Source organism: Thermobia domestica, chromosome 15 (genome assembly GCF_964235325.1).
Source record: "Thermobia domestica chromosome 15, izTheDome1.hap1.1, whole genome shotgun sequence".
NCBI lineage: Eukaryota > Metazoa > Arthropoda > Insecta > Zygentoma > Lepismatidae > Thermobia > Thermobia domestica.
In genome coordinates, this window is record NC_137468.1 from 171,977,702 (window position 1) to 172,002,662 (window position 24,961).

Below are 24,961 nucleotides of genomic sequence, written 5' to 3' on the forward strand. Positions count from 1 at the left end.
CGTAGTAGCATTATTACCAATCATTATACTAATTATAGCAGCATCAAATAAATATATTTGTTAAAAATTTGAAATTTATAATATCTTGGTGACATCGCACAGGCATTTATTTCAGATCGCAAAATAGCATCGCTACATCAACCGTCATTTGTTTCTCAAAAGTACCAGCATTCCTTGCGCGATATGTTGAATTTGAATGTTGATCTGTCCCTGTGAAGTTGTGACAGAATCCCGGCAATTCTAAAGATCAAAGATTCATGTGAAACACTAATTCGAATGTTACCATTTTACAGTTATATTTATTACATAAATAGGAAGAAGGCATCTGGATTTGAACGGTCGTGCCTATGAAGAAGGTGTCCAATTGGAGGCCGAAATGAAATGAAATGAAGCTTACAACAAAAGTCGGTAAGTAGAACGATTACATAAAATAATTTAGCTTTATTGTCTGTAAAAGTTATGACAAATTTATGTTTACAAATTAATAAATTCATGTGGGAGGCTAGATTTCCATTGTTTATGATTATACATAAAATACCATGCAGGTTTCTTTTGGCTCACCATTCGAAATAATTGCTGAAAAATGAATTATTTTAATTATTTTCTTTTTATTGTCTCCTAAGTGATTTTCGATAGGCGATTTGAAATACGTCACATGGCATAGATGAAATTCAAAGGGATCGTCAGAAGTAATTGTCGAAAAATTACAGTTATTATTTTATGATTTGCGCATATATATACGGGGCCGGATGTATCACGTAAAAACTACAGTGCAAAAAATACAAATCAGCCTGTACTACGTGGCCACTAAAAAGCACCAATAGGCAGGGCTCTAGAACACAGGTATCCCTTCCCATTTATATGTAATATAGACAGAAATCAACGTGCCCTGCGGGGCTCTAACCCGCTTTCACTTGCTAACGCTCGCTCGGCAATACTATGTGAATTAAATATTTTACTTTGGTACAGAGAAAGAAATCTATTAACCTATATGGGGACCTGTGTTCTAGAAACTTCCCGCAACAATACTATCTGAATCAGGACAGGACGAAGGGGGAAGAAAAAAGGAGCGAGTGGATGCTTTCCAAAGGGAAAAGATGTGGGCAGGTCTTTACTTTAGGCAAGGCAGTGGCAATAAACAATTCATCTGAACCTGTTCCTGCAGTTAGTTACAGTTCTCAAGAAGGAAAGACAGAAGATAACGTGCCCTGCGGGGCTCTAACCCGCCTTCAATCGCTAACGCTCGCTCGGCGATTTGTACTTTATAATATTACTACCTTGCCCAAAGTAAACAGTTACCAGGCGTATATTACCATTTTAATGACAGGTTATAATAATTCTGCGTGTAGTTTTACTTCTGGCGTGTCACTCGAAATCTCTGTTTCTTTCAGAAGTAATGTTCCGGGGGCGTTGCTAATACTATTCTAGTTATTATTATAAACATATTGTTTTGGATGCTCCGGGGGGCACTGCCCTCCCAAAAACAGGTCTGGAAGAAGCACTGCTCGAAATACTTACTGAGATATAATTCTTTCCCCACTTTCTTTCTTGTGTATTCAATGATTTTCGCCAAGCGAAGTATATATTTTTCACTTGGCATAGATAAAATTCAAGGAGACCATCAGAATTAATTGTCGAAAAGTTACAATTCTTTTACGATTTGCGTATTTATACTGAGTCCTGATGTGTGGATAAGAAGTACAGTACAAAAAATAGAAATCAATCTGTGTTAGGGGGCTACTAAAAGGCACGAATACCATCTAACCGAGTCACGGAGGGTGAAGGCGGGGGCCCAAGGGGGTGCTTCTGAAGGGAGCAGGCACGTACTCTTCTATTTTGATCACGGGATAATGGCGCGTATATTACCATTTTAATGACGTATTCACGATTTTTTTTAGGGGACAGGCGCTTGACTAACTTTGTTGCTCGAGATGAAAAAATTCTGAAAGATAATTTATTTACTTTAATATAGTAAGTACAATTTCAATGGGCTTAAACCCGGAAGCTCCATCTTAAAATACACCACTGGGTTATAGTAATTGTGGGGTTCATTCGAGCAGACGTTTACACCGAGAGCAAAATTTATAGGTAAAATGTGAAGTATTTTTCGTGAAGGAATAAGAGTGTGAATGTAAGTTATTTCTGTCATTGCACAGCTTATTGAAATGGATTTTGAATGCAAATAGGGTAGGAGTAAGCGGCGGGAATTTCCGGTTCATACGTCAGTTGTGAACATCTGCGATGGCCGTAATATGATTTAAAAAAAAAGAATTGTGTAATAAAGAGAGAAGGATTATAAAGTTTCTGGAGAGTCATGGTATGGTGAAGCGCGTAAAATCAACTGCGCAAAGTGAGGAAAAGATGTATTCACGAAGAAAAATTCAGAACAGAGGCAATAGCCCTGCATACACTATTTTCAGTCGTAAAGGTGAGAAAGAAAGGGGGTGTAACACACGTGTATTAGCTGTGAAAGGTGTTTTTTAAAAGGATCGAAATTAAGTGTTTTTGAAGATAAGAATAATTACAAATATTGTGAATGACCATCCTCTTTCATGCGTACCCCCACCCCCCTGTCGCTGATGTTCCTGCTCCCTACGCTGTCGCTCGGGCCCCCTGCTGTGCTTCTGCCCTGACTCGGTTAAATAGCGTTCTTGCTTTTTTACTGGCCACCTAGCACAAGTTGTTTCGCCTTTTCTTTTAGAGCTCCTAATTTAGTGCATAGGGAGGCGCGATTGCTTAGTGGTAGAGCGTTCACCTCCGGTGCTTGGAGTCCCTGGTTCGATGCCAGCTCGCGCCGTGTCGACTTTGTGGTGAACAAACGTCGTGCTCGTGGGTTTTCTCGGGGTTCTCCCGTTTCCTCCCACTTTCTTCATTTCACTCATTTCTCATTATCACCGTCTTCTTTAGCCTAAGCGGCATAAGCGTGGGACGTTAAAGTTAAGGATTTTTCATTTAGTGCATGTTCTGCAAAAAGAAACTGGAAGATGCAAGAAATGCGTCAAAATTTGGTACAACAGCCTGCTAGAGTATTGCCTAATTCTGTGTGCAGGTTTACTATTGGCATGCCGCTCGAAATATGTGTTGAAAAATTATAATTCTTTCGCTAATTTTGTTATTGTCTCTTAAGTGATTTGCGGCAGGCGAATGTAAATATTTCACCTAGCATATATAAAATTCAAGGGGGCCATCAGACTAGATTTGCCGAAAAATTACAATTATTCTTGTATTGTATTGTATTCAGGGTTTGCCCAAGTGGGCCCAGCCCGGAAAAAACACCGGGTTTTTTCGGGTTGGACCCACCTGGGTTTTTGAGATTTTCGTTAGTATATTATTGGTGCAATTAACGTGATCACATTGGAAGTGATTCTTATCAGATTTTGGACTTTCCTTGGGCAAATTAGGTGCTTTCACGTTAAGGTATACAACATCCAAAGTAAGGCCTTTATAAAGTTCTTAATGCACTGAATGCATTTTAAAAAGCCGTAGCTTAGATTGAGATAATTATAGAACAAATTAATTTATGGAATGTGCTTATATCCTATTTCAAGTAAAATGTGCAATTTTATATTTTAGAAAATACTTTCCGTGAATAGTGTGCTCGCTTACTTAGCGACACCGAAGGACATTATCCCTCATACATCTGATGGGTTTAGTGCCATAGGTGCTGGTAGTACTAGTAAATATGTAGTGTATTAATAAAACTATTAGTATTATTTCTTATTATCTTTGATGGTAACACTGTTATTCTTCAGTAGAGTTTGGTTTTCCAACAACAGTTTAGTTTAGTTATTTGTTGCTACTTTTCAACTAGCTTTCTGTAGAATCAACAGCAGCAATAGCGTAAAAATACGTGTCAAATTTAAGAATCTTAGTGCTCGGAGTTTCGAAGGGTGCGTAACACTTACTATTTCAAGTGCTGAAATCAAACTTTGTACTAGTGGAAGTTTCGATGTACAGTAAAGAAAGCTTGCATTTTCGGAAAATAATAATAAACCTTCGTCGCGAAAGAAGTGCTTGGGAAATTCCAGCAATTAAACGCACAAAGTATCGGAACTGAATACTTCAACAATAAAACTATTTGAAAAAAATGAAATGAAATCTTTCAGTTTTACGTCCCACGTTTATGCCTGTTAGGCTAAAGGAGACCGTGATTATGAGAAATGAATGAAATGGTGGAATGAACCAAGTGAGAGGAAACGGAAGAACCCGAAAAAACTCACGAGCACGGTGTTTATCCACCAAGAAGTCGACACGGCGCGAGCTGGAGTCGAACCAGAGACCCCAAGCACCGGAGGTGAACGCTCTATCACTGAGCCACCGCGTCCCTAATAAAACTGTTTATTTTACGCTGTAAGATATTTAGTTTCATTTAAGACATATTGAAACATTTACTTTATGAAATTGAATTATACAGGGTGTTTCAAAACAACACCGACAACGTTTTTGAGATGATTCCTGACACCAAGATAAGACAAAAAGTATAGACCAACCTGGGTGCACAATTGCTTCCTTTTGGACTTGTAGGCTGCCGAAAATATGAAAAGATAAACTTTAAAGATCTATAGCGCCAAAACTATGGTACCTACCGTAGTCGTGTCGAGACTTCACTTAAAAACTGAGATGTGCACTCTCCAAAAATACGCGTTTCAGAATCCTGCGGTACTCACGCAACAATTTTTATAAAGTTAGCCTTGCTACTGGCATATAATTTGAAGTACTGGCCAACTACCTCTTGTTCATGTTTTCGGCAGCTTATAACTCCGAAAGGAAGCATTTATTCACCTAGGTTGATCTATACTTTTTGTCTTACGTTGGTGTCAGGTATCACCTCCCAAACCGTGTCGGTGTTGTTTTGAAACACCCTACATATATGTTAATTGTTTTAAATTAATTTTCTGGGAGAACGGTCTTGCAACAAGTGCTCGGGAAATTCCCGTAATTGAACGCACAAAGTATCGGAAGTGAACTTCAACAATAGAACCATTTATTTTACGCTAGAAAATATTTAATTTTATTTAAGACATTTTGAAACTTTTATTTTATAAAACATGAGTTATAGATTGATTTGTTTAAATTAAATTAATATATTTGTTTTCAATCAATATATTTGGCGAATGTCAGTGAGGTTATTAGGCTGATTCGTTCTATATTTGTTCGTTCGTCTGCCTGTACCACACGTACAACAGGGTACCTCTTTCCGTCTTTTAAGTTTAAATTTTCAGGATACAAGTACGAGACAAACTAAATTTCTCCACGCCGCAATTTTCAGTTTTTCAAGTTGAAATTTTCAGAGTAGAAGTACAAGACACTCTAAATTAACTGTATATATTTTGGCGGCGATCCAACGTAAAATTTCAAAATGACAGTCATTTTTCAAAACAGCAGTGAATATAAAATTGTTGCAAGTTGTGACAATCATAATCTTGAAATATAATCACATTTTAACACGTTTACCCTAAAGGCATTGGAATATGTTTAAAAAAACCTCAATTAAACCCGAAAATACCCGAAAAACCCCATATGGGTCCAGGTGTGTTGGGCTTTTTAAAAAAGTCCGGGTTTTTCAAACCCTGATTGTATTGTATTTATTTTCACACGTTTTCATACAAATTGTTCACAGCATGAACGTATGAGTTGGACACGTCACAAGAACATTGAATGTGTACATATTTATACATTTAAATCTACATGCGATAGTAAAATAGAGTCAATTTAAGTAAAAGGGGTACAATTTTTCATTATTCTAATTTACATACAACGATATGAAACAATATAACAGTTAATAAAGCATTACATTATACATATGCAAAAATATATATACACTTTAAACCGTATCGGACCGGAGTTTTTGAAAATTCCGTATATTAGAGTGAAAGAGGCTCAATTGTTGGTCTGACAATGAAGCGAGTACGTTTAGAACTAGTTGAAACGTTTAGAAAGTACGTAGTTCATCTCTGCTGCATGGGGTCCTTGGTTCGATCCCAGCTAGCGCCAAGCGGTCTTTGTGGTAGACAAACCGTGTGCGTGTGTTTTCTCGGGGCTGTCCCGTTTCCTCCCACTTACTTTATTCCACTATTTCATGCATTTCTCATCATCAGCGTCTCACCCTGGGTGCATAAACGTCGGACGTTAAACTAAATGTTTCATTTCATCTTAATTTCCATGTACAAGTACCTGCTTCTTGAGTTATACATAATATTTTCAATCTGTGAACAATGCTAAACTAGTGTATTAATATAGGTTGCTGACGTTATAGTGCGTACAATTCTCCGCAGAATTTGATATTTATGAATTCTGATAGAACAACTTCGTGTAGGCTTTGCTTTGGAAGTAATTTGGAAATACGTGACTTGTTAAACAATGCATGCTAGAAAGTATCTCTCATCCATGTTCGCGAATAGTTTGTTTTCTGCATTATTACTCCCTGAATACAGCGTGGGTGTAAAGTCAGTTCTTATTTGTAACAATGAATATTTCTAAAACTAAACAACTTATCACAGTTTTATTTTCATCGAATACATTATTAGAGTGCACCATTTGGTTATTAAGTTACATTGCAACGTATGCACCCGCATTTTCCACAACTTCTAAAATGTTAACAGTATCACACGCCAGCTAAGCTGATGCCAGTTTCTAGGATAATCTAGATTAAAAATAGGTATTGACTTTACAACCACCGTGTATATTCTGAAACTGTTAAATTATTCCTCGTCTTCCTGTAGATTTCGTAATATTTTTTATAGAAACGTTGCTTTCATCAATTTCTAATTTACAACGGCAGGGTTGGCTGGTTTAAACAGCTGTTTTTTTTCTTTTTTTCAAAAAACCAACAGGTTTAAACCAAAAAAAGAAAAAAAGAACGAAAAATGCTTTAAATCGTGTGAACTTCATGGTGACGTTTCCACATATCACACCATCTGCATTATGTTTATCTACTTTTCATCTTTTAATCAAGGGATCCCGTGTTCAATTCTCGGTCGAACCACAACCCATCTTTCAAGTGTAAACCAAGTAGCGATTCGGTGTCCCTTTAAGCGAAAGTCTTCTTCGTGATAACTTTGGTATTTCATAAGGATGTTAAGGCTAAACATACGAAACGAAACCAAATTGTATATTTCTACTTGCCTGAATGCCTGTTGTTTTATAAAGAAGCCAAGGTTGCTTAAATATATTGATAGAAATTGGCAAAATGTATCACTTTCCTACGTAACTTCCAACATCAGCTTGGATTCGACTTTGTTTTAATTTTGTTGAATGTTATCTACATAATAAATTTGTCATTTAATATGATACGTTGAACTTAAAATTTTACATACAAATACATTTAAACTAATAATAGGATTTTCCCAATGGCTAAGGCGGGAGTTTCTTGATTTATATGTAATTCTGTATAATGTTTTTACTTCTGTAACTACTTATCTTTTTGTCCTTCCGAAATGACTCTTGACAATTATATTAACAACTAGGCCTATGTAAAGATCAGTATAACGTATTTTTATCAGGAGTCCTTCGTGAGTGAGTCGACAATCTCACTTGTGACCAATTAGTCCCGGTTTCGTGTCGAAATGGACAATTTCTCTTGGATGTAAGCCGAGAAGCGGTTTGGATTCCCTTTCAGCATAACCTTGTTGTTGCATAATAACACCAAGACGAAACAAATTACTTTCTGTCCATATCTAATATAAATACATAGAGTAAATTATTTAAACAAAAAAAAACTTTTTTTTCAATAAAAACCATGGTTTTTGCCAAACCTGTACAACTGCTTGAAAATTAGTATGTAACTTTTCTTTTATTGGAAAAATAAAACGTCAGTGCAAATATTAATTTTTGAGGATGCGCCAATTGCAACTGACTCGGTGAGACTGTCGTCTAAAATCAATGTAAATTGTTTAAGGGCATCAGTTGTATGCTCTAAATTGCCATTACTATTACTTGAGTGCTTAATGTGTATTTCATTACAGGTCTAAGAAATGAAAAACTGGGAGGTCACAGCTTAGAAGCCATCACAAGAAACATCATGAAAAAGACAAGTGCAATAGCTGAGCAATTTAGTTGGCACCGTGCAAAAGGAAAGAGCTTTCCTCGTTAACCACTAACACAATAATAGGTAAGAAACTCTCCCTACTGTTCTTTAATCTCATTTTCAGAGTGGAAAACAAAATATAGAAGTTGTCATTTGAAGAGGGATACACTATGTTTAAAATATTGTAAAAAAAAAAAAAAAAAAAAAAAAAAAAAAATTCTGGTGCCCTTTTTGTTTTCTTCGCTTTAAATACTTACTATTGTGCCATGAATACTTCTCAGAACCATCTTCCTGTGAACTTTATTTCCCAAAAGCATATACTGCAACCGCTGTTATAACATTTAAAAGGCTTTGGAAATCCTTATTTTAGCAAAATGTGCAATTTTCCTGTCCTCAAGTGACACGTTACATTTAAGTGTCCGTGGAAGAGAGAGCTGAATATGTATAAAATATATTTCATCTTTTTACTGAATTGTTCTGTCATGTTGGTAGTTTTCTTGAGCATTTCATGATTAATTCCTACATTATCAAAATTATTCATTTGTATAAGGCAAAGTAATATGTATGGCCTGCTCCGTGGCAAAGAAATCGAGCAAGGTAGCGGTCATCAAAGCCTTAGTGACCATCTCGGCATTCATCTTGCGCGACTGAGGGAAAAAGAATGATCGGGCCCAGATTTGAGATCGGAGCCTTCGGAATGAGACGCTAGTTCTTCATCAACTCAAATGCTGCCACATGTTTTCAAATTATTATTATTTTTAATATTAGGTTTAATATTTATAAAATGCTATACTTTTTAAAAATAAAAGTGCGACAACTTCAACATGTTACAACGTCTGTAATTAAGCTACAGTCTGAGGTATGTCACCTTCAGCTTAAACTGTTGTCTTCCTTGCCCTTTACACTTTCTTCAGGATGTTACTTTTGTAACACATTATTGTCTTCACAACCTGCTATAGGTCCTACACAAACATTTTAAATATTTTTGTAAGTTTAAGATGTAATAATTGATCTCTAATCATTCCCTGCTGTTATTATGTTATTAAACACTGCCTATTATTTTTATTTTCAGAAACTGCAACACGAGAGAAACGTAACTAACGATGAGATCGCGTAGATTATTGGGATTTGGCTTCAACATGCCATACAGAGACGAACAAGAAAATCAGTTAAGAATTCAGCTGCAGTTCCACAGAATTTGAAGTGACAATTCCCAGCGTCGAAATTAGAGTTAGTTGTGGTAACTAAAAGTGAGATTATACAGAAGCAAATGAGTATTTCTTGTTATTCAGCAATGTGATATTTCTTGAAAGTAGCAAAAAAGTGACATTTCGTGAAAAGATCTATTCCCCATGCGCCGTAGATTTGTGGAACATATTTTTTGCAACATACATAAATATTGTTGTTGTTGATTTTTATTGAATTAGCGTGTCAGTGACATAATTTCCTAGAACAAGTTTTTACAAGTTAAAATGTGAATTTCTTGTTTTGAGAAGATTGTTCTTAATGTATAGAAACAAATAATACGAGCAGCATGAAGATTCTGCTGAAGAGAATTTAAACAAATAAAACCAGAATAGTGTACATTTATATTTTTATTTAACTACTAACCGATATAAACTGATATATATGCATATTTATTATAGTGGACAGTGTAAATTATAACTACATAATATTAGCTTGCTCTCATATTTTTTTTCTCCTCAAAATCTTCTTTATGCACAGAATGTTTCTGGGTGTTCCACTGGTACTACTGGTATGTGGCCACGCCGTGTATGTATGTTGGGGTGTCTTATGTCATATTGCGAGGTTCAGACTTGTGAAGTGCAGGTCTTCACCCTATACTAATTTGCATTCCAATATGCGAATGATTGAATTTGCATATTAATATTTAAATGAAAATATAAGTAGTATTTATTTATCATATATTATTTTTTTAAGACTGATATTATTGGATAGGTTGTTTCATACGACTGCAACTATTTTGTGTAAATTGTTGTATATCTATTGTTATTAAGCCATAGTGACATAATTAAGTGCACAGAAACTGTATTGATTATTGTATGTTTCAGATCTATCTACCTCGATTCTTTAACATGAGAAGCCACATAGTGAATTATTAATCTTGATATTATTTTTTTATGTAAAAAAAAGACTTCTTATATACTATTTTATTCAGCATTGGACTTGAAGAAATCTAAAAGGTTTTTTTTTCTTTCCTCGTTCACAGTTGGGCATCTAGAATACGAAACAAAATGAAGAAATAGTAGCCACCTACTCATGCTATAGCCCACTAAATAAGAGGGGAATTACTATAATATCGCATCTGAGTTAACATGGCTACAAATATGTGGAAAAGAGGGAAAGGTTAGCACTACTGCTACCAACTTGATGTAGGTTTCGGTAATATCCCACGCACGATGTCTGTTGCATTAGCACTTTTCGAAATATATAGCACCTCAAAGGAGCAATGGTTGGTTTTGTCAGCCGTCACTGTGGTTGTCAGTGGTCGAGGCTAGCTAATAGTTGCCATGATGCACGTGACTCTGAAATTTTGTAGCTGTTTACTCTGTTTTACTAAAATATGTAGAGGCAGTAGTGTGAAGCATAATTATTCTTGGAAACATATCACGCACGTGTATGTTGTATTTGTATTAACACGGGTCCCGTCGATAAGAATAGTTTATATTCTTTTCTATTTAAATAACGTTTTCGAAAGCTCTCCTCATGTCACCCTCTCCCAGAAGGTGGGCGGGGTCATTGAGCGGACGACAGTGAAGGCCTAGCGACTCAAGGAAAATATTTTTTTTCATAGTTTTTGTGTATGTCATATGTTGTTTTATATTTGTATACTTTATCCATATTCCAGAGATTATTTCTTGTTACCAATAACCATTAATTCTTTGTACAGATTTTAATTATTTCATAAATCCCATATAATGGGGATGTTTGGCATCACAGCAGATGACAGGGGTGGTTTAAAAACAACTGTCTTGTGGGGAGAGATGGCAGCACATACTTGGTTGACTTTGGTGCTGTGAGTTTGGACAATATTTTATATATTTTAAAATGTTTGCAGCGATTTTTAGTTACTGTATAGACACCAACATATGAGTGAAATATATTGCTGGATTCCACAAAGCTCAAGAAAGCAGGGTATATATAGACTTTTCTGTTATATACAACACTGGCAAAGATATTTGGGATAAAATAAATCCATTTGTATTATTGCTTGTCGAAAGCCTTTGTACTAGCCACCTAGGTAGAACGTGGCCTGAAGCATATTGCTTCTTGCAGAAATGACAGGACCAGGTCGAGGCTAGATCTTCCTATTGTGTGGAAAGTTAAAGATAGACGATTGCCGCGGGAAGGGGGAGAAAGTGAGTTTTTTTGGTTGGTGATGGTTCACAGTACTTGTGGTGCGAATTGTTTTTTTTCTCGGAAGTGGACGAGGGGAAAAAAAAAAGAGACAGACGGGCAGAGTGTGCTGGTTTTTGGAAGTGCTGTGGATAGCTTAAAGATTAAATCGGAGAGTTCTGGTGTTGTTTATTATGATGAGTGGCCAAACAATAATCGTAAAGAGAATACCAACAGTTCTTGCATCCGGTTTCAAATGAAGTGACGAGATGTTTTTAAAGGATTGCTAAGAAAAGTGTGGTTGTTATCGCTTGAATCTCTCTCTCTCTCTCTCTCTGCATTTACATGGATACAGTGGTATAGTTTGTCTTATTATATGTGTGGTATAGAGACACCTCATTCAGTAGTTCAAAAGGTTGAAAATGTTATCTCAGTTTCACCGTCAACAGCATAACTAGTGTTCGCCAGCGCAGGCGTTATCGGCACAATCCAAGACAACGGACTGAGCCAGAGCTGTTGTCTCGTCTCGGGACTAAGTCGACAGTGAGCCATACTCTTGGACAGCGTTATTCCAGTGACTTACACTTCACAGTCCCTGGAAGAGTTTGTGTTCTTCAGAGATCGGCGGTCTGGACTAAAATGTATCAGAACCCCCCCCCCCCTTCCAAGACACCACAGACTAAACTTGGAGGTCTCATCTCATTAGCAGCAATTGATGAACGGTAGGATGCTACCATCTTTAGTAGAAAGAAGAAAATCTCAAGAAGAACTTTCACGACATCTTAAGGGGGTCTCGAAAATAAAGCAGTAAATGCCAGTGATTAAGGGAATCGTTGTGAACAATATTAAGCTTGTGGATTTTGGATTCATAAGTAAAGTACATATAATTATTGGGTGACCTTTAGATATATACATGTAAACATTTGAGAAAGAATATTATTATTATTATTTTAGTGGTCTCAAGTAGTGAAACGTTTTATGTGGCTTGTTTTGGGTTTCGTTGGATCCAGACCACGAGTGAATTAATATATATCTGTACCAGATGATTGGTGTGAGGCTGTGCACGGCGCAAAATAAAGAATAATAGGTGTAAAGTGTTTCTGAACTGCTTGTCAACATATTAAAGGTTTACATATATATAGCAGACATACTGGTGTTAGTTGCTGTTTTTCCTTCTACGAGTCCGTAAGTACCTTCAGTTTACTGCTCTATGATTGTGTTTTCCCTTTCAGGAGAGTCTACATGGGGAGAATTCCCTGTGTTTTCTGTATGCTGTAGAACTTCCCAAATTAGGCATGGGAAGAAAGGAAATAGAATCCAGTAGTACTGGAACAGGTAGTGGTGGTAAGAAGTAACAAATTGACACCATATATAAAATGTATGCACCTTTTAATTAAGAGATAGTGGAGTGGAGATTTTTTTTTTCTTTCTTTCGTTTACCCCCCCCCCTTTTTGGCTTCTTACTGAACTTCATCTAGACAGCTATCTGATTCATTTTAAAATGGTTTTGGTGTCACCAGTACTAGCCCTGAGTGTAGTAAATGTGGACTACAACAAGTATAGTGCATTATACTGAGTAGTGGCGGCTCTGAGGGAAGTCCCCAAGGTGCAGCTTCTTTCTCGTTTTACTATAAATCCCCACTACATGGTAGATGTTAAATTTGTGCCTACCTGGAAGAATGCACTACACAATTTTTGGCGCCCAAGCGTAAATGGCAGTTCAATAATCACAGATTTACTTATGTGAATTATTGAATTATTATGTCAGCATACAGAAACACTTTTGAGTTTAAATTTTCGGGTCTTTGTATATTATTCCGAGCATGTTTCCAAGAATAGCTTTATAGTGTGTATGAAATTTCGTATTTGTTCTTATGGTTTTTTTTTCTATGGAGTTTTAGAAAACATTTAGAGACCTACACTTTCGTGGTTTGGGGGGAGAATATTTTGTGTGTATTAATATTAGATATATTGATGGTTAAGACTCGCGCGCAGGCAAGAATGGAAGAAATTAATCTTGAACTAGGACAGAGAGTTGACAATCTCTCTGAGGATGTAACGGAGGAATCTGAGCTTAGAGGAAATGATGTCTCTCGTGACATCGCTCAGACGCCACCGGAGGTTACTCCAGATGCTCCATCCGGAAATGCTACAGAAACAGCGAATAGCTTGCAGGTAGAGATAGGGAATGCTGGGAATGTAAATTTAGTTGTGCTGCTAGAAGAGTTGTTAAAGGGACAACAAAAATTAGATAAGAAACTAGAACAGGTGCGTAAGGAAACAAAAGAAAGTGCGGCGCTTCTAGAGGAGAAACTAGAATCTAATAATAGGAACCTGGAAAAGGGAATAGAACAGGTACGAAAGGAAAATCAAGAAAGTAATAAGAAATTGGAGCATAGGTTATCTCAGGTTCAAGAAAAATTAGAACAGAGTGAGTGTAAACTTGTTCAGAGGATTGAACAAAACACTTGTGAATTACGAACGCAGTTAACAAGTACTAGGGAGGAGTTGAGCTCACATATTGTTGATACTAACACAAAACTAGGACAGCTAGAACAAAATGCGGACAGGGTTGCCAGTACCGTTGAGGAAAATTACGTAGAGTTATCAACGGGGTTGCAACAGGTTTCATCTAGTGTCGAACAGAACATTAGAGTTGTCTCGGAAAGGGTAGAGAATGTGGAAACTTCAGTGACTCGCGTGCATGAGCAAATGAGGCGTGTGGAAGTGAATTTAAATTCTGAGATTTCACGGATAAGGGGGGAAATCCAACAGGAAACGCCTCTCGAAGAGATTCGCTCTGAATGCAATAGCAGCATTCAGCGGATGCAGGAGACTGTAGAAGGGGTATACGAGAAAATAGAAGGGCAGCTGTCTCAGTGGAAGGAGACGGTGCAACGTGAGACAACTGAGCTATTGGACGGGAGATTAGCTACTCTTTCAGCTACATCACACCGTGCTGACTCTCCATCGTCCACACAACATATCTCTTCGAGACGCGATCTGGTGGGTTCTCACCCTGAAAACCTAGTACACACCCGTGAGACAGTGACTCATGAGGAACCGTCAACCTCACGTACTGGTGCACATGACCAGCAAAACAGAGTTCAATTGGCAACCGCCCTAGGGTTCCTACACAGGGAGTTGACATTACCTACATACCATGGTAATGAAAGTGAGACAGTGACTCACAACTTCCTGGTCGATTTGGACCGGTACTTTGAGTTAACTGGTGTACCTGACGACTTGCGCTTGAACTTAGTTTCTAACCGCCTTATGCAGAGTCGTTTTGAAGTATGATTAGCGTCATACTAAACGCCTGACTACTGCAGGTAACATATGTTAGTAGAACTCTTTAGTGTGGCACTAATCACGCGTCAGAACGACTCTGCATAAGGCCTTAAGTGTTTACGTAATACAGCATATAATTGGTATGATCTGTCAGGAAAGTAAATGTACACCTATTTTTCGAGTCTGGCATTCCTGCGCTCCATCCGTGGAGAGTATGAGAATTAAATCAATCAAATGTTTACTGAGGGGCAAAAAGAAAAGCTTAATCTGAATAAGACATTGCAGAGGGGCACAATCTCTGAATACGAATAGTGCATTGTGTAAATAAAGGACGACACCGAAAGAGAAAGCCAGAAACAGCTGTTAAACTTACAAAAAAAGAGTAAAAATTATCGAAGTGGGAACATAAAACACAAATACAACAAATACGCCGACAACTAAACGGTCACCATGCCATGATCTTGGTATAGTGGTTAAGGTGCTGGCTTACAAATACAAAGGATGCAAGTTCGAATCCTCAGCAAGGACATTTTTAAAAATTTTTGTTAATAATACATACAACTCATGAGAGATGGTAAAAGAGGTCGTATTTAGTTTTTCGTAGCAATTATTATTGGTAATGTTTAGTACTGATAATACTTTTTGTCTTTGCGTATTGCTTTTATTCTTTTCTTCATTTCCAAAGGGAAGAATATCCGAACAAATGCCACCAAAATTCCTCATATTTTGAATGTAAACGCCATTTGCAATTAGTAAAGAATAAAAATTGAACGTTCCGATGTAGCTGCAAAAAGTAAAAAGAAAAACATGGAAGTGGACCATACTCATGGTTATTAAAAATACAATTTCTACATGCCTTACACCTCCCGACCACGTTTCTACGTTAGCAAGTAAGAGGTTTGTGTTTAGGTTAGGCTCGTCAATACGTTTTGCAAAGGGGCCCGGTTTATCTCTGACGCACCACAGGTGCAAGAAGGGAGAAAAACACTTTTTCTCTCTCCCTCTGTGTGTCTACTTATCTATCTATTTGTATATATATAACGCTATTTGTGAATGCCATAACCACCCTAATTTTCAGCGGATTGAGACGAAACTTGGCACAAACATTAATTGTTGAAATATCTTGATGAGTTCGTTAACCAGAATAATCAGATGAAAATGTTCAAAATGGTGGCCCTTCAAACTCTTAAAAAGTTCCAAGGGAACCAAATTTCGCCCATAAATAGGTATTCAGAAAGTTTGAATAAATTTTCCTCTTTTACTGAAATATTTGTGTGCAGAAACTTATTGAAATATTGGACCCGATTAATCGCCTAAAGAAGGTTCACGCCCTTCCGCTACGGTCAGTTTTTTTTTTAGGAGGGGGTTATCTTCTTATTGGAACAAGATGATTGTTACTGATGATATGAAATTACACATTGAAAGTGAAGAAACTTGTGTAACGTGTTATTTGAAAGAATAATATAATAAATGTGCATTCCTCTAACACAGAGAACTCATGTATTTCGAGTTCGGGAGCCTGAATGGCGAGGAGTGTTATTTGATTTGCTTTTTAGTAACACATAGCATTGCAAATAAAGGTAGGCAACATTAGTGGTAAGTAAAATAATAATAATAATAATAATAATAATAATAATAATAATAATAATAATAATAGGTGTTGTTTGTGGCAAGGTAATATCTTAATCAATTCTTCTTCAAACGTAATGATTGTAATGCCATATCTCCCTTACAAACAAAATATTAGCAATTTATATCGAGAGAACGGGAAACTGTAGAGCGATGGGACCAACGTTGGACAGTATGCACTCATAGTACTCAGAAAAGTAAGCGATTTCAATGCAAAATGAACGAAGAGTCATTGTCATGGGTACTCATGGGGCCACGGCAGAGCCCTCTTTAGGCAAAGTGTCAATAACTTATATCGAGAGGTGATACTGGGATGGGACCAACTTTGGACACCGTGGACCCATAAAGCGCATCGAAAAAAATAGGGGGGGGGCGCCAGCCAGCCTTACTTATTTCCACATAATAATATAAAATTATGTTGTCGAAATACACACACGAGTTAGCTACTAATATTTCATATTATTATTATTATTATTATCGACAGCGTCTTTTCATTACGTGTGCGTGTTTGACATGAAGCCAAAAAGAAGATCCATCATTCGTAGAAAGAATAATAGTCAGTTACTTTAACTGTGAACGACAGCGAAAAATACGAAAAGAGTGGACTACCTGTAACGTAAAGAAGCAATATTTTCTCTCAAATGGATAAAAAATCAGGCCGAGATTAATTCGAACTCGCATGGACGGCGCGAAAAGCCAGTGCTTTGTCCACTTTTTTTTTTAACTGACTCACTGAACGTGTTTCAGTAACTTACTTATTGCTAATTTTACTTGCTTCACTCGTTTAACTTGCTTTTTCTAATAACTTATAACGACAGGGACGCGAACACAGAAACATCGAGAACAGTTAAAAATCATAGATGCTCTCCCGCCGGGAATCGAACCTGGAAGTCCATACACCAAAGGCGCACGTGCTAGCGACTAGACCAGCGGGAAGGGCACCACTCTCTCCCTATGTCATTAGGGATTACGACCACTGTCTTGCCAGCTATCACTTCTGTGGGTTGTATACTATGATCACATGTTTCTTCTCTGCTGGAAGAGTAAAACCTACATTATATGTAATACATGAGGTATTTAGACCTACATACTCTTCATATAATGTAATAAAAGGGTCATGCTGGGAATAAGAAAAAGAACATTCCTTGGACTATTGGCATCAGAAATATTTATCTACGAGGCATGCGCAGTAGTATATTTCAGAATAGTTACTGTTTCGTTCAGTAAACGAAGAAAGGGGTATAAAAAAGCAAATATGTCGCGTCAACGAGATCGACCAGATTTGACAGGGGCGGAAGCAGATGTATAGTAATACAACAACTTCGCTCAGTTGATACGAGCCGAGCCGGTTGATATCACTACCCGAGTTGGTCTTCTGCTTGGGCTCAAGAATTCGACCGTACAGGTCTCAGCCTTAATTTTAAGAACTACAGTATAATTTTAAGTACTACAAGAAAAATACCTTTGACTCGACTCGGATTGAACTCGAGTCGAGTCGAATTTTGGCTCGACTCCTGCTCATCCCTATTCGTATTTGTATTTTGTTTCCACTTCAACAATTTCTATTCTTTTTTTTCTTCGTTTACCTATTGTTTCTGGATTTCTCTGTCGGTGTCGTCCTTTATTAACACCATGCACTATTCTTATTCCCAGCTTGTGACCCGCTTCAATGTCTTATTCAGTTTAGGCTTTTCTCCTTACATTGACTTGACATGTGATTGATTTAATTCTCACTTTCCGCGCACGACCGATGAAAATGTTATTATTATTATTATTATTATTATTATTATTATTATTATTATTATTATTATTATTATTATTATTATTATTATTATTATTATTATTATTATTATACTATTGAACTTGCACGGCGAAATTACTGTATAATACGATATCATTTCAGTAATTTTATTCCATTGTATGTTATTTAATTTATTAATGGGCACTAAATTGTCTCCAGATCAACGAATAAATTAACTACGGCATGCACTTTGGTGGAAATATCACTACATGAACATGTTTGGAACGAACCAATAATCTTATTGCAATGATGTTTCCACCAAAGTGCATGCCGTAGTTAATTTATTCGTTGATCTGGAGACAATTTAGTGCCCATTAATAAACTAAATAACATACAATGGAGTAAAATTACAGAAATGATATCGTATTATACAGTAATTTCGCCGTGCAAGTTCAATAGTATAATAATAATAATAATAATAATAATAATAATAATAATAATAATAATAATAATAATAATAATAATAATAATAATAATAATAATAATAATAATAAAACATTTTCATCGGTCGTGCGCGGAAAGTGAGAATTAAATCAATCACATGTGAAGTCAATGTAAGAAGAAAAGCCTAAACTGAATAAGACATTGAAGCGGGTCACAAGCTGGGAATAAGAATAGTGCACGGTGTAAATAAAGGACGACACCGAAAGAGAAATCCAGAAACAGCAGGTAAAAGGAGAAAAAAGAGTAGACATTGTTGAAGTGGAAACATAAAATACAAACACGAATAGGGATGAGCACAAGTCGAGACAAAATTCAATTCAACTCGAGTACAATTTTTAGTCGAGTCAAAGGTAAATTTCTTGAATTGAGTTCCGAGCCAAGTCGCTGTTTTCGAGGTCTAGTTTCGAGTTGAGTTGAGTTTGATAATGGCTCTCTCGCTCGTTCAGCTCGTTTTAACTCGTTTTGAAATATTGGTCTGATCAGACTGGAAAGCAAAAGCCATGAGAAATGTAAGCAGTAATGTGGAATACTTTTAGTGTTGCTCACGACAGAGGTGCGTCTCATCTCGTAATTTTAGTGCATCTCGTGGGGCAATTTTAGTGTATCTCGTCTCGTCTAGATAACGAGAAGACAAGAGTTTATTATTATTATTATTATTATTATTATTATTATTATTATTATTATTATTATTATTATTATTATTATTATTATTATTATTACGAGACAGCCTCAAATGTCGCAATCACCAATATAAGTATATACTGTAGTTCTTAAAATCAAGGCTGAGATCTGCAAGGTCGAATTCTTGAGCCCAAGCAGAAGACCAACTCGGGTAGTGATATCAACCGGCTCGGTTCGTATCAAATGAGCGAACAGCTCGAGTCGGCTCGGTTGGGATGAGCCGATGACCCGAGCCGGCTTAGTTGGAACAAGCCATCGACTCAGCTCAATTGAGCCGATGGCTCGAGCTTTCTCGGTTGGGATGGGTCACCTACTCGGCTCATGTGAACCGGTTCGAGCCAGCTAAGTGGAAACTAGTTCATCAGCACGTTTCGACTCAGCTCAACTAAGCCGATGGCTCAAATCGGCTCGGTGTGGTGAGCTGTTGGCTCGGCTCACTTCTCGATTCGGTTCGATATTGAATGAGCTGTAAGCCGAGCCGCTCGAGCCGTTGACAAGCCCGAACCCGGTCCCAGCTGTTTTGAATATGTTTGGATGAAGCCTATAACTTTTAACAATTTTTTGCTCGAGCCCGAATACTTGCCCCTTCGGAACTCAAACCCAGAACGTGACCGATGTCCTTGCCTCCTGAAGACTTCCAGACGACCGAGATCGACAGTCAATTAGCTTTTACTATTCAGATACAAACCGTATATCTTTTAAAGATTATACATGGAGTTGATATAATAATAATAATAATAATAATAATAATAATAATAATAATAATAATAATAATAATAATAATAATAATAATAATAGTTTTAAACTTGCCCTGAAATTTGGCAAAACTTACTTAAAAGTAGAGATTTCGGGGAAAGGGTTCCGTACCTTCAAGACACACCTCTGCAACTACCAACATTTTAAACTAGAACCTTTTATTGAAGTTTCATGTAGAAAGTATGTTTTGAGGAAAATAACTGTAATAAATATAACTGAATATCACGCGACAGTAAGGCATATAATAAACTAATTTTTAGAATATGCAGAGGTAAATATAAAAGCTTTGCTACAAAAATACCTACACAGAGCATAATTCAATGAGCTCTGAAATACAATGTAACGAAATAGCCTATGAGATTCAGTCTACAGAGCAATTGTTACTTAAAGAATGGACATACACTATTTCGAGAATCGAGAAAGACAGACGAAAATTTTGATTTAGCCCTGACCCGTCTCGAATGTAAAATGTTAATTCTCATGTTATTTTATTTGTTTTAGAAACGAGATGAGAAACTCCTCCTCTCGTGAGCAACATTAAACCAAACCGAAATATTCTTTCCAAATGTCACGTTTCTCCTTGTAATGGTATGACATGAGCGATAATTTAGCTTCTAGCTTTTAATCTTCTACGAGATAATAATAATTATTATTATTACTATTATTATTCCTGAAGATTTGATAGTTCAAGTATTGAAACATCCGAGTATTCAAATATCTGAATATATTAAAACTATGTTATCGCTGATCAATCGCCATCAAAAATTCTAAAGTAAGAAAAAAAAATGCAACGTGCATTCGCAGAAGCACCTTGACCACTGAACCGCGATCGCTACGCGGTAAACGATCCGTCTTTAGTCTGGTTACGTTAGGTTTCTTTGTCTCCGCTTGCAAACTTGTATGTTATATTTTTCGATTCAAAATGTCTTTCGTATTTCTTTTATGAAGTCGGCAAAGTTTATATTAATAACTTGAGTTTTTCTTAAACCACTGGTTCACAAGTTCGTTCTTTCTCCACACGAAACTACAAATATGACAGATTGAATTCTCATACTCCCCATTTCTTTCAAAGCAGTCGCCATTACCTGGTCAAAGACTTATTTCCGCCACGATTCATATTAACCAAAATAAATTCATTTTTCGGAAGCGGAACTTTCACTTTCCGGATTTCGCAAAATTATGGAATTCAGTTATACTCCGGAATTCAGAAGAATTTCGGAACTCGGAAAGAATCCGGAATTTAGAAAATTCCGGAATTGAGAAAAACTCCGACTTTCGAAAAAATCCGGATTTTCCGAATTCCGGAATGTTAACGAAATCAGAAATTTCTAAATTCCGGATTTTTCCGAATTCCGAAATTATTACAAAATTGGAATTTTCCGAATTCCGGAATTTGTCCGGCTTTACTTTCGGGAGTCCGAAAACTAATAATTCCGGAACGGGCTATCCCTAGTTTATACACAACCTTTCAGAACACTAAGCTAGTAGCTGTCTACAAACAAACAAGAAATGCAAAGCATATTGTATACTGCAATACGTCATGTATTAAAATCCGACACCATGACCCTTTTATTACATTATATGAAGAGCATGTAGGTCTAAATACCTCATGTATTACATATAATGTAGGTTTTACTCTTCCAGCAAAGAAGAAACATGTGATCATAGTATACAACCCACAGAAGTGATAGCTGGCAAGACAGTGGTCGTAATCCCTAACGACACAGGAAGTGAGCGTTGCTATCGCCGGTGGTCTAGAGGCTAGCACGTGAGCCTTGGGTGTATGGAGTCTCGGGTTCGATTCTCGGCGGGAGAGCATCTATCATTTTTAACTGTTCTCGATGTTTCTGTGTTCGTGTCCCTGTCGTTATAAGTTATTAGAAAAAGCAAGTTAAACGAGTGAAGCAAGTAAAATTAGCAATAAGTAAGTTACTGAAACGCGTTCGGTGAGTCAGTTAAAAAAATAGTGGACAAAGCACTGGCTTTTCGCGCCGTCCATGCGAGTTCGAATCAATCTCGGCCTGATATTTTATCCATTTGAGAGAAATTATTGTTTCTTTTCGCTACAGGATGGATTTTCTCTTTGGTTTCATGTCAAACATGCTCACGTAATGAAAAGACGCTGTAGATGATAATAATAATAATAATAATAATAATAATAATAATAATAATAATAATAATAATAATAATAATAATAATAATAATAATAATAATATGAAATATTAGTAGCTAACTCGTGTGTGTATTTCGACAATATAATTTTATATTATTATGTGGAAATAAGTAAGGCTGGCTGGCGCCCGCCTCCCTAATTTTTTCGATGCGCCTTATGGGTCCACGGTGTCCAACGTTGGTCCCATCCCAGTATCACCTCCTGTTTTCTCGATATAAGCTATCGACATTTTGCCTAAAGAGGGCTCTGCCGTGGCCCCATGAGTACCCATGACAATGACTCTTCGTTCATTTTGCATTGAAATCGCTTACTTTTCTGAGTACTATGAGTGCATACTGTCCAACGTTGGTCCCATCGCTCTACAGTTTCCCGTTCTCTCGATATAAATTGCTAATATTTTGTTTGTAAGGGAGATATGGCGTTACAATCATTACGTTTGAAGAAGAACTGAGGAAGATATTGCCTTGCCACAAACAACACCTATTATTATTATTATTATTATTATTATTATTATTATTATTATTATTATTATTGTTTTGCTTACCACTAATGTTGCCTACCTTTATTTGCAATGCTATGTGTTACTAAAAAGCAAATCAAATAACACTCCTCGCCATTCAGGCTCCCGAACTCGAAATACATGAGTTCTCTGTGTTAGAGGAATGCACATTTATTATATTATTCTTTCAAATAACACGTTACACAAGTTTCTTCACTTTCAATGTGTAATTTCATATCATCAGTAACAATCATCTTGTTCCAATAAGAAGATAACCCCCTCCTAAAAAAAAAACTGACCGTAGCGGAAGGGCGTGAACCTTCTTTAGGCGATTAATCGGGTCCAATATTTCAATAAGTTTCTGCACACAAATATTTCAGTAAAAGAGGAAAATTTATTCAAACTTTCTGAATACCTATTTATGGGCGAAATTTGGTTCCCTTGGAACTTTTTAAGAGTTTGAAGGGCCACCATTTTGAACATTTTCATCTGATTATTCTGGTTAACGAACTCATCAAGATATTTCAACAATTAATGTTTGTGCCAAGTTTCGTCTCAATCCGCTGAAAATTAGGGTGGTTATGGCATTCACAAATAGCGTTATATATATACAAATAGATAGATAAATAGACACACAGAGGGAGAGAGAAAAAGTGTTTTTCTCCCTTCTCGCACCTGTGGTGCGTCAGAGCTAAACCGGGCCCCTTTGCAAAACGTATTGACGAGCCTAACCTAAACACAAGCCTCTTACTTGCTAACGTAGAAACGTGGTCGGGAGGTGTAAGGCATGTAGAAATTGTATTTTTAGTAACCATGAGTATGGTCGACTTCCATGTTTTTCCTTTTACTTTTTCCAGCTATTTCGGAACGTTCAATTTTTATTCTTTACTAATTGCAAATGGCGTTTACATTCAAAATATGAGGAATTTTGGTGGCATTTGTTCGGATATTCTTCTCTTTCGAAATGAAGACAAGAACAAAAGCAATACGCAAAGACAAAAAGTATTATCAGTACTAAACATTACCAATAATAATTGCTACGAAAAACTAAATACGACCTCTTTTACCATCTCTCATGAGTTGTATGTATTATTAACAAAAATTTTTAAAAATGTCCTTGCTGAGGACTCGAACTTGCGTCCTTTGCATTTGTAAGCCAGCACCTTAACCACTACACCAAGATCATGGCACAGTGACCGTCCAGTTGTCGGCGTATTTGTTGTATTTGTGTTTTATGTTCCCACTTCGACAATTTTTACTCTTTTTTTGTAAGTTTAACAGCTGTTTCTGGCTTTCTCTTTCGGTGTCGTCCTTTATTTACACAATGCACTATTCGTATTCACAGCTTGTGCCCCTCTGCAATGTCTTATTCAGATTAAGCTTTTCTTTTTGCCCCTCAGTAAACATTTGATTGATTTAATTCTCATACTCTCCACGGATGGAGCGCAGGAATGCCAGACTCGAAAAATAGGTGTACATTTACTTTCCTGACAGATCATACCAAGTAGTGTCAGGGAAGATAAAGTCATATGAGGAGTTTGTGAGTCACTTTCGGGACACTTACTTAAGCGAAGAGAGACTTGCAAACTTAAGGGCAGCAATCTTAACTTCCCATTATGACCAGCGTATACACAAAGTGCCTTCCGACTACTTGTTGGAACTGTTGCACAAGAACAGTATACTCTCACCACCCATGGCTGACCAAACACTTCTCAAGGTACTCCCTCGTCAACTTCCAAATTGGTTGTTCCGTTCAATTGTCTCCTCTCGTCCCACGAGCATATCACAGTTATTGAACCTCGTTCAGGAACTCCAGACTTCGATTAAGGAGAAGGAGTACTATACAAACACAAGGAAGGGAGTGAATATGTTGGAGTTGGAAATAAACAACAGATCAGAAAGCTCCCCAGGTCAAAATGGTAGGAATTCTCGCAAAAATGAAAGGAGATTCCGAGAGCAGAGAATGCCCTATCAGAGAAGGAGAAATGAGCGAGAGGGAAGGAATACTCCACCTCATAACGCTAGCAATGAGCATGGGGGTGCGTCCACCTCACGTGGTCGTGGGACTGGTCCCCGTAACGAGGCTCAACGACGAACGAGGGGACATAGGGGAAGTACAAGGTCATACCCCAACCAACAAAGGAATGTTTATCGGGGGGACGAGCAGGTGCAGGTCCTTGAAGCGTATGATGTGAGAAGAGAAATAGGAAATACCAATACAAACACTTACCCAGACACAACTGATCGTGGAAACTCCACGAACAGACAATGAGGTGTGTCTGCACACAATTGGAACGACGGTAG

The 24,961-nt window shown here is 37.0% G+C and overlaps 1 long non-coding RNA gene across 1 annotated transcript; it reads left to right on the forward strand.

Moving 5' to 3' along the window:
* The first annotated feature begins 211 nt into the window (after positions 1–211).
* Positions 212–9,592, forward strand: LOC145671956 (uncharacterized). Its single transcript, XR_014128601.1, has 3 exons — positions 212–408; positions 7,965–8,110; positions 9,099–9,592. It is a non-coding gene; the product is annotated as an uncharacterized LOC145671956 (long non-coding RNA).
* The last annotated feature ends 15,369 nt before the right edge of the window (positions 9,593–24,961 follow it).